Raw genomic sequence first — 9,827 nt, forward strand, 5'->3', positions numbered from 1 at the left:
ATAAAATTGTATCTTATTTATGAAATCCAACTATTCTTGTAACTTGAAATTAAAATAATGTTCTGTGTTTTAAAAGTAAATCTTTTGGTAAATAGTTTTTATTTCCTTTTCAGGTGAGACGAGGCGGCAGAAACTTGTATCCTTAGTTACTGACCTCATTGGGTGAGTGAGTGAGTGAGTTGGTGTTTTGGCCAAGAAATATATTTACTAGTGGAAGGTTATTACTATTGTTGTTAAAATGAGGAGAGTAACCAGCCCAGTGAGTCAAACTTGACTCTCGCAAAGCTAGCCTGATTAAATTCGGGAAGAAATATATTCTGTATTAATGCTAATATATAAATGAAATATTTAGTAAATATATTGGATAAAAGTAATAAATAGATTATGAGTCCGTTAAAAGGGCAATAAAGCTCTAACCAACACATAAGTAGTAAATTGAAATATACAGAGAATAGCAAGAACTTTGAATATACAATTAAAATCACAAAGTTAAAATGTACAATGAAAAGCACAAAGTTTTATTTTATAAGGAATGATTAATAAATAGCTTAACAAACATATAAGAAATCTTAGTTTGAAATGAAAAACTTGAAAACATTACATCAACAAAACCTATCCTGCTAAGTCAACGATAAGTAGTAATTTAAGATATACAAAGAATAGCAAAAACTTTAGATATACAATTTAAATCACAGATTTGAAATGTACAATGATATCAAATTTGAAATAATGTTTTGTGGGGAGACACATTTTCATTATATATATACATTTGAGGCATCTATTTTTTTGGTCGTCCTCTGGTATAGACAAGTCTCTCTTGCCAAGTACTGCCCCTGCTTCTGAATAGTAGTAGTAGGCCAGGTAATCTCTGACAGCCTTTGGTTGTCTTGGGTAGTTTGATCCCTTCCGACGCATGAGTTGTTTCATGAGATTCGGCTCTTTTCTGCAAGTTCCAGGCAGCATCAAGGTCTTGGGCAGCATGTTTTACTGAGCATCTTCGCGGTAGACGTCGGTGGGAGCAAAGGGATACTGGTCGAGTATGAGATTGTGCAAGGTACATCCACACATGGTTATCAACTGCACTACTTAAGGTTCCTACTGTATGGTGGTGCCGAAGATTCGGAATCTTATTTATAGGATACCGAATGCGTTCTCCACCACACGACGATCGCATGACAACCTATAGCTGTAGATCTTCTCATGGTGAGCCTGGGATGTGTTGGAGCATGGTTTCATCGGCCTTGTCTTGAGGGTGAAGGCATTATTTGTTATGTGGAAGGGATTGGAGTATTATCATTCGGCAGAGTGCTGTCCTCGGGAAATCCCACTCGGTTATGCTCGATGACATGATGAAGGTTACACTTGATCCAGGTTCCTCCATCTCCAGCACCTCCTTCAGCTCCTACGGCGACGTACAGGAACTTGTACTTTATATTTGCGACTGCCATGAATATGATACTGTGGAATTTCTCATAATTATAGTATAGTGACCCTCCTTTGAAGGTCCTCTTTATAGGGACATGCATAGATGAAGTGCCCCTCCACAATTATGCAAATCGCACCCTTGGAGACTGATACTATATTGCAGACTTGTATAGGAATCCCTACTTGCCAGGAAGCGAAGGGTGACAGCCAGCTTCAATCCCACTGTTAGAGGATCTCACATGCTCGCCTGTTTCGATGAGCATTGGAGAAATGCGGTCAACCATCTCAGCAAACAATCAAGGTTGGAACCAGACATGGTTCATCTCGATGTAAATTAGTTCTTGTAGCAGCTGGTCACACTCCCCATGTATGGATCTTCTCTTCAGCCATTCCCGACATCACGTCGTTCTTCTAACTCTTCTTCATCTTGCTTCTACTTGTATAAGTGGTTCTTGTGGTCGTTCATCGGGTCTATTTTTTTTTTTATAGTTCTCGAGAATATAGGCAGCAGTTACCAAAAAAATACTGTCTGCCTCCCGTCTTGTATAGTACTCTTGATCCATCCTCTGTGGTGGTCAGTAAAGTAGTGACTTCCAAAGGCATCGAGCACTATACAGTATATACAACTGGTAGTTTGGACACTTTTAAGTGACACTTCGAAGGTACCTCTCAAACTTCGTGGCACCTCGCAGGTACCTCGCGACACTGCGTAATTACGTCGCAAAAGTGCGTAAACACCTTGCCTCATCTGGTGACACCTCGAAAGGAAACACTGTATCCACCTTGGGGTACTGCGTAAGACGTTGCAAGTCAGCCACGTCCCATGTCGTAGGACCTTTCGTATTCACGTCGCAGCGTTGGCAAATTTTTGTCTGTTTTCGCCACGAGGTGGCACAACCCCACGTCGCAACAAAAAGTGCATAGTTGTCGACCTAACTTAAGCTTTAAAGCTTTAGTTTTTTTTAACTAAAGCTCTCTCTCTCTCTCTCTCTCTCTCTCTCTCTCTCTCTCTCTATATATATATATATATATATATCATACACATGGCGGAGGACTATGAAACATGAAGTAGATTATGATTGGAGAAGTATTGAATTAAAATCTCAAGATGGAGACGACTGGCGAAATCTAACCGAAGCCCTTTGCGTCAATAGGCGTAGGAGATGGTTTTGATATATATGATTACAGTATGTGTTCGTGTGTGTGTGTAGTTATTATGCGTGTAAAATAAGGTAATTTAAACATCTGTTATTGCAATGTTTTCAACTATTGAAAGTGAAGTTAAGTTTTATAGGAATTTTTAAGAATTGAACTTATAATTTTCCAGAATATCCTAGAATCGTACAGAGAGAGAGAGAGAGAGAGAGAGAGAGAGAGAGAGAGAGATTCTTCGTAAAGAATTGAATGACTTATTTCTGTTGCCTTCTATTTTTATCAAGCGCTATATTTGGGTCAGGAAGATCTTTTTACGGCTATTTTTATTACTTATCAAATATAATTTTTTATTTTAGTTCTATTTTTAGCTCCAGTAATTTCTACAAGTCTTTGTTTATTAAGAGTTCAGCTTGCAGCCATTTATCTATTTTAATATCTTCCTCAAATGGGTATTGATCACTGTTCAATTAAAAAGATATATGAAGTTATAACTGAAGTACTGTTGTACAAGATTAATTTCCGGGAAGGCCCACTTGATGGCAGGTTATTCAAATGACCCCTTCTGAGTGAATAAGTTTGTTTCAGGGCCATCAATATTAGCTTAGCTACAACCTTAGTTGGATAAGTAGGATCCTATAAGCCCTAGGGCTCAAATAGAAAACGTAGCCCAGTGAGGAAAGTTAATAAGGAAACCGAATTGTGCTATAATACTCCAACAACATAACAATGTGCCCGAGTTGTATCCTCAAGCAAGAGAACTCTAACCCAAGACAGTGGAAGACCATGGTACAGAGGCTATGGCACTACCCAAGACTAAGGAACATTGGTTTCATTTTGGATTGTCCTCTCCTAGAACTGCATACTGTAGCTAAAGTCTCTCTTCTACTTGTACCAAGTGGAAAGTAGCCTCTGAACAATAACAATGCAATAGTTAGCTCGTTAAGTCAAGGCGATTTTTTTTGTATTATAGCGTTGTTAGGTGTATTAGGAAATAAGAGAATGAGGAAAGAATAGTCCAGACTATCCGGTGTATGTGTAGGCAAGGGAAAAGTGTGCCGTACATAGCGATCCAATGTAGTACTGTCTGCCAAGTCAAAGGACCTAATAACTTTCTAACGGTAATATTTCATCGGGTGGCTGTTGCCTTGGCCAACCTTCTACTTTTAAAGAGCTTTGAGGACTCTTCTGTTTAAGCAATTTTTGGGAAAACCTCCCAAAAATTGCAATTTAACGTACAAGTTTTGTGGTATATGTGCTCTTGATTTCTGCATCTATTGATGACATGATAAGTATTGTGATGAAAAAACTGTTAAACCCTACTTTATATATATATATATATATATATATGTATATATGTATATATACATATATATATATATATATATGTATATATGTATATATACATATATATATATATATATATATACACATAAATATATTTGAGATTTCTCTCGGTAAAATAAACTCCCTTTCTAACAAATTGATCGTGATTGAAACTCCTGTTCAATAAAATTTCCACGAAATTGATTATGCAGATAGCTCTTCAGTAGATTGTCGAACCCAATAAACCCATGGCCCTTTTCAACTCCATCTGCTTGCTCGATCACCATTACTGCGTTCACCCATTATTTCCCTATGGCCAAACCACCTCAAATTCTTCATGTATATATACAATTACATGTATGTATATATATATATATATATATATATATATCTCAAGTGGAGTAGGACGAGTATGGTGCATTTTACGTGTAACAGTTTTACGTGCTGTAAATGAGCTATTTCCAAATACAACTCTTACCTTTATACTAATTATTGGATTACAACACTGATAATTAGGCCAAAACATTTAACCAGAAAATGTAGATTTTCCATCTTTTTTTTAAAATTGCTCAGGTACACTACAACAGTAGATTGTAGTCCCGATATTTCATTTGATGTGAATATAACCAGTCCGTAGAAAGAGATAGGTCAATGCTAGAGGAAGAATTATTTAAAATGCAGTCCTACCCGGAGAAAAGGCGGGGGGGGGGGGCGTGGCGAGCCTAAGGAGGACCTTCAGACGTCTCGCAATGCGCCAAGCATTACCACTAGACTACCTCCTCCTCGAGGGGTAGGGTGGGAAGGATGGAGACAGGGCCAGGAGCTGGAACGGTGCCGCTTTAAATCGTGATCGATAAATTCCCCCTCCCTCCATGGCTCTCTCTCTCTCTCTCTCTCTCTCTCTCTCTCTCTCTCTCTCTCTCTCTCATGTTCAGTGAAGTTGAATGTGTACTGGCTACTGTCTCATGAGGTTGTCCCTTCACATGGCGCCAGTAGTATGGCCCATCTAATTACATCGATGTCTGTATGTTTGATTATACAATGAGTGACCCTCAGTATTATTCTGGGTAAGAATGCTTACTTGTGACATCGGTGCCTCTCATCTCCAGAATCCTCATGATGCAGGAGAAATTAAAAAGGTGTCTTTCTGGCTTGTGTGTTTGTGTACGCTCTCGTGTTAGTCCGTGTGAGGAGGCCGTGCAAGTACATACATCGGTGTAGCGGCTGCTAGAAGCCTGAGTCAGCCCAGATCGCGCATGCGCCCTTAGCAGAGGCTGGCTGAAATAGCAGCAGGTGTAGCGAGCAAAGCCACTCGCCAGCCAGTCTCTTTAGCAACGCTGTGAGGTAAACCTCGTGCTGCTCGGAGTCTATTCTCCGTCCACTCTCTTTTTTTACTCCCGTCTACCGCAAGTCCGTTGAAACCAAAGGTAGTTATGCGTGGAGTAGTCCAGGGAAAGCCGTTGCGAGGTTTTCCACCGACGGAGTTTGTTTGCGTGCGCGCTCTGTAGCCGAAATCGCGAGTGAAAGTGCGTGCGATTTTTGTTGGAGGGTCTATGGCTGGGGTGGTAGCCCTGTTTGTGTGAGAGTTGGGGCGTTTAGGGGGGCTGATGTTGCTGGTATAGGCCCAGTACCCCACCAAGTGGCGCTTCCACACTCTCTCTCTCTCTCTCTCTCTCTCTCTCTCTCTCTCTCTCATGCCTATAATGCCTGCCTATGTGGACATGATGGAAGGGCGAAATAAACCCTCTCTTATGTGTTTGGTGGGGAGGGGGGCCTACCTTCGACCTGACTCAAGGACTGCTTAAACTAGTATTCAGTAAATGAGTCCCCAGAATTAATAGCGTACAAGAGCGTCTATGTATGTTTGTGTACGCAATTCCGTGCCATTCTTTGTCTCCCACGTCAGGCCCTTCCTTCGTCTAATCTGTCCGTACTTATTCACCCATCTGGTGTGTGCGTGTGTGTGTTTTCTTGATGATGGGGGCTTGGGAGGCATCCATTCAAGGACGCCCTTTGTGCTGTGGTGGTGGTGCTCCTTTTTGACGACGGTATCGCCACGCCCTGAAAGCTTATAAGCCACATAAGGGGGATATGTTTCCTTCAGGCCTTCAGGAGCTGATTTTTTTTTTACCTCGACTTCTTTGCAAATGTCGCCAAGGAATTGTTATTTTTCTGTTCCTCTTGATATGAAAACAGATGTGAAAGAAATTCCCATTATGAAATATATCCTGTGCACAATCCTTCCACTTCTTCCGTTCTCAGAAATTTTGTTTTCTCCACATCCTTCGCGAGAGAGGGAATAATCTTGACGTAAAGGGGAAGGGTTACCCCCATCCCATTCGGGTAAAGCGATAGATTGACGAACCGAATGTAGTACCATCGCTCACGTCAGGAATTGACTGTGGTGAGGTTTTCGTGATGCCTCCATCGAACCAAATGCTTTTTGGAACGGGAATACATGGAATGGGTGTCGTTGCCTGGAATTCTGGAACTGTGGGGGATTCCGGAACGTGTAAATCATTTGAAGGAAGTAACGAACGAACAAATAGCGTTGTGTATTTGTGCTGTAAACCCTTAATTATAGAAATGCAAGATGGCTTTGAACCTGGTGGCCATTAAATCTATTTATAATTAAGTGTGAATGTCTATCTTCTTTTCAATATGGAGATGCCCTTTCTTAATTGAGCTTATTTAAGCTCTTTTGTGCCGTTGGGTTCGTCTGAGCCCTTTTCATCGGACACAGGCCGAAGAAAGATGGTAGAGAAGGATTGTGAAGCCCCACACGATGCACCTCCCTCTGCATTCCCCCTGCCCCAGTTCCTACTCTCTCCCCCCATTGGCACAATCAGCTGATCCAGATTGCTTTCACGGGACAAGTATGCTACTGAAGGGGGGATGGGGTTATTGGGGGAAAGACCTCGGCAGCAGCTGGCTTTCCACCTTACTCCCCCCCCCCTTTTTTTTCTCATACATTCTTTCCCAAGGGAGAGGGGGGGGGACTGAGGTTGGGTTCCTCTTCGTACTTGGCTCACACCTGCTCTGAACACCTGTGTGTCTGAATGCTGTTCGTGCGAAAGAGAGATGGAGGAGGGGGGGTGTAGGAGCAACCCCCTCCCTTTTTCGCAAATGCTTTCCAAGAAATTTAAAGGTGACGCTGCTGTGGATTTAAGAGCATTGCTGGCTATGTAGGCTGATGGGTTGATAAGAGAGTACCGTTTTTTATTCAATGTATAGTTATTTATTAATACAAAGCCGAGATTTGCACAGATGTTCCTTAGTCGGGGTACCTTTACATTTTTCCCATCCCTCGTAAATTCACGTAACAGGAGGACTCTCACATATTCACTTCTCCAATCGCTTTTTATTTCTATGGCTTCCTCGCAGTCTGTCTTCTCCTCTATTATTCCTTTTTCCTTTCTGTCCATTTTTTCCCTCAAGGCCTATTATGGGTCTCAACCGTCCTCGCTTTTAAAGCAGGCCTTCCAATTGATGCCATCGTGGCAACTAAAAAGATTTCGAAACTGGAGACGGCTTTTCGCCTGCTGTCGAACGAAGCGAGTAGTGTGTATTTCGGTAGAAAGTGAAGTGCGTGGAATATTGTGTAACGATCATAAGTGCTGTGTAAAATACATTGGTGTAAATACACATTCAAAAGGAAAGATAAACTTAATTGTTGAAGAAAATGTTATTTTCAATATACATATAATTATAAACATTTTTTTTTTTCTAGATTACAGATCAAGTGTCTTGAAATTCCATGTGTTGAAGGATAAAAACAAATTTCGAAAGAGGTTTTGTGAATAAGTATGAATTTCCAGACTTGACTGTCCCATAATTTTATTTGTTATAAACATTGGTATCATGAAAACGATTTTCTTTGTAACCTGAGGATTAAATTTGTGGCAACTATAATTTTTTTCATTAGTGGCGTTGGACTTTATGGAAGACGCGATGATAAATTAGTGTTTATAATTATAAACAAAACTAATTTATTAGTGTTTACAATTACGGAAAGGTAAGAGTTGTGTCCGAGCAATGTGTGTACCTAAGAAACGCCCGATAAAGCGATTGGTGAATTGTGTGATTGTGAATTATGAAACGATTTCAGTTAACTCTAGAGGAGCATGACGGTGCGTTTCGAAGAAATCAATTGCGAGTGACTTTATAAATGGAGTCGGCTCTTATGCAATTCTCCTTTACTTGTGCTCGTGGAGGGGGGAGGGGGGTTAGCTGAAATAGCGTTATCGAGAGTTCACGCTGTTATGTTTTGTGAAGCGATCGTATTGTTTCATATTCATGGGATGTGGAGAGTATGTTTTCGCGTGATTGTTGTTGTTTCCAGGTGTTCTGGAGTCTATTTTTTCTTTTTTTTTAAGTTGTTACCAAGCTTTCTTTAAAAGTAAATTAGGCCTAACGAAATTAATAAGAAATTACCTTTAAGTGAAAACATTTCGTATAGTCAGTTTTCATGTAATTGCCAGGAAATCATTACCCCCAAAATTTTGAATTTATTGATAATTGTTTCAAAAAACCTTATAACATGGAAGGAGAGAGAGAGAGAGAGAGAGAGAGAGAGAGAGAGAGAGAGACTTACTGGTATGCCATGAGAGGAAGTTGATGATTACAGTTGCTCCACCCCCTACCCTCTCCTCCTTTCACTCGTTTATCAACCTTCGTCTTCATAATCATGCCCCTCCCTACCATTGTTTTCTCCCCTAGCCTAATCCTCCCCCCCTCCCCCAGTGCTTCTTCCACCTGGTTTTGTATGGGTATCCAGTACTCATCTTCTATCCTTATGGAGTAGTTGCGGTGTTGATGACCACAGTGTTTGTGATGCTCTATTTTGTGAATAAGGTGCAGTTTTCCTTTTCACTGGCACACTTGTGGATACAATGAATTGTCCCGGTCAGTTTTACTTTGGTTGTTAAAGAAGTTTAAAGATTAATATAATGGTGTCTATTGGTGGTCATTTATTGTGGCGGTTTTGTGATTTAACTGAAAATTGGGTGTTTAAACTGGTATTAGCCAGTATTAACTTATGCATCAGAAACTTGGAGCCTTACTTGAGCCTTAGAACATGAACTAGTTACAACTGAGAGTTATGGAATGAATCACCATCTATGCGTATTATTATTATTATTATTAAATGCTAAGCTACAACCCTAGTTGGAAAAGCAGGATGCTATAAGCCCAGGGGCCCCAACAGGGAAAATAGCTCAGTGAGGAAAGGAAACAAGGAAAAATAAAATATTTTAAAAAATAGTAACATTTAAATAAATATTTCCTATATAAACAATAAAAACTAACAAAACAAGAGAAAGAGAAACTAGATACAACAGTGTGCCTGAGTGTACCCTCAAGCAAGAGAACTCTAACCCAAGACAGTGGAAGGCCATGGTACAGAGGCTATAGCACTACCCAAGACTAGAGAACAATGGTTTGATTTTGGAGTGTCCTTCTCTTAGAAGAGCTGCTTACCATAGCTAAAGAGTCTCTTCTACCCTTACCAAGAGGAAAGTAGCCACTAAACAATTACATTGCCGTAGTTAACCCCTTGGGTGAAGAAGAATTGTTTAGTAATCTCAATGTTGTCAGGTGTATAAGGACAGAGGAGAATCTGTAAATAATAGGCCAGACTATTCGGTGTCTGTGTAGGCAAAGGGAAAGAACCGAAACCAGAGAGAAGGATCCAATATGGTACTGTCTGGCCAGTCAAAGGACCCCCTAACTCTCTAGCGGTAGTATCTCAACGGGCGGCTGGTGCCCTGGCCAACCTACTACCTAAGGGCCTTATGGAAAGAATAATGATGGGTATAACACCAAGAGGCAGATAATAAGCAAAATGTATACGGGAGCAAACTAAAGTAGATGATATTTTAACATGTAAGAAAAAGGAATGGACATTTGCAGAATATATAATGACA

The 9,827-nt window shown here is 40.5% G+C and overlaps 1 protein-coding gene across 3 annotated transcripts in view; it reads left to right on the top strand.

Moving 5' to 3' along the window:
* Positions 1–9,827, top strand: part of drn (doctor no) — a 117,844-nt gene that overhangs the window by 57,724 nt on the left and 50,293 nt on the right. The window contains exon 1 of one of the 3 annotated variants that reach the window (XM_068353976.1): positions 5,212–5,330. The exons of the other annotated variants lie outside the window; for them this stretch is intronic. The gene's annotated coding sequence lies outside the window, so the exon portion shown is untranslated. Of the gene's footprint in view, positions 1–5,211; positions 5,331–9,827 lie in introns of those variants that run through there. 3 annotated transcript variants of the gene reach the window in all.

Source organism: Palaemon carinicauda, chromosome 30 (assembly GCF_036898095.1).
Source record: "Palaemon carinicauda isolate YSFRI2023 chromosome 30, ASM3689809v2, whole genome shotgun sequence".
Classification (NCBI taxonomy): domain Eukaryota; kingdom Metazoa; phylum Arthropoda; class Malacostraca; order Decapoda; family Palaemonidae; genus Palaemon; species Palaemon carinicauda.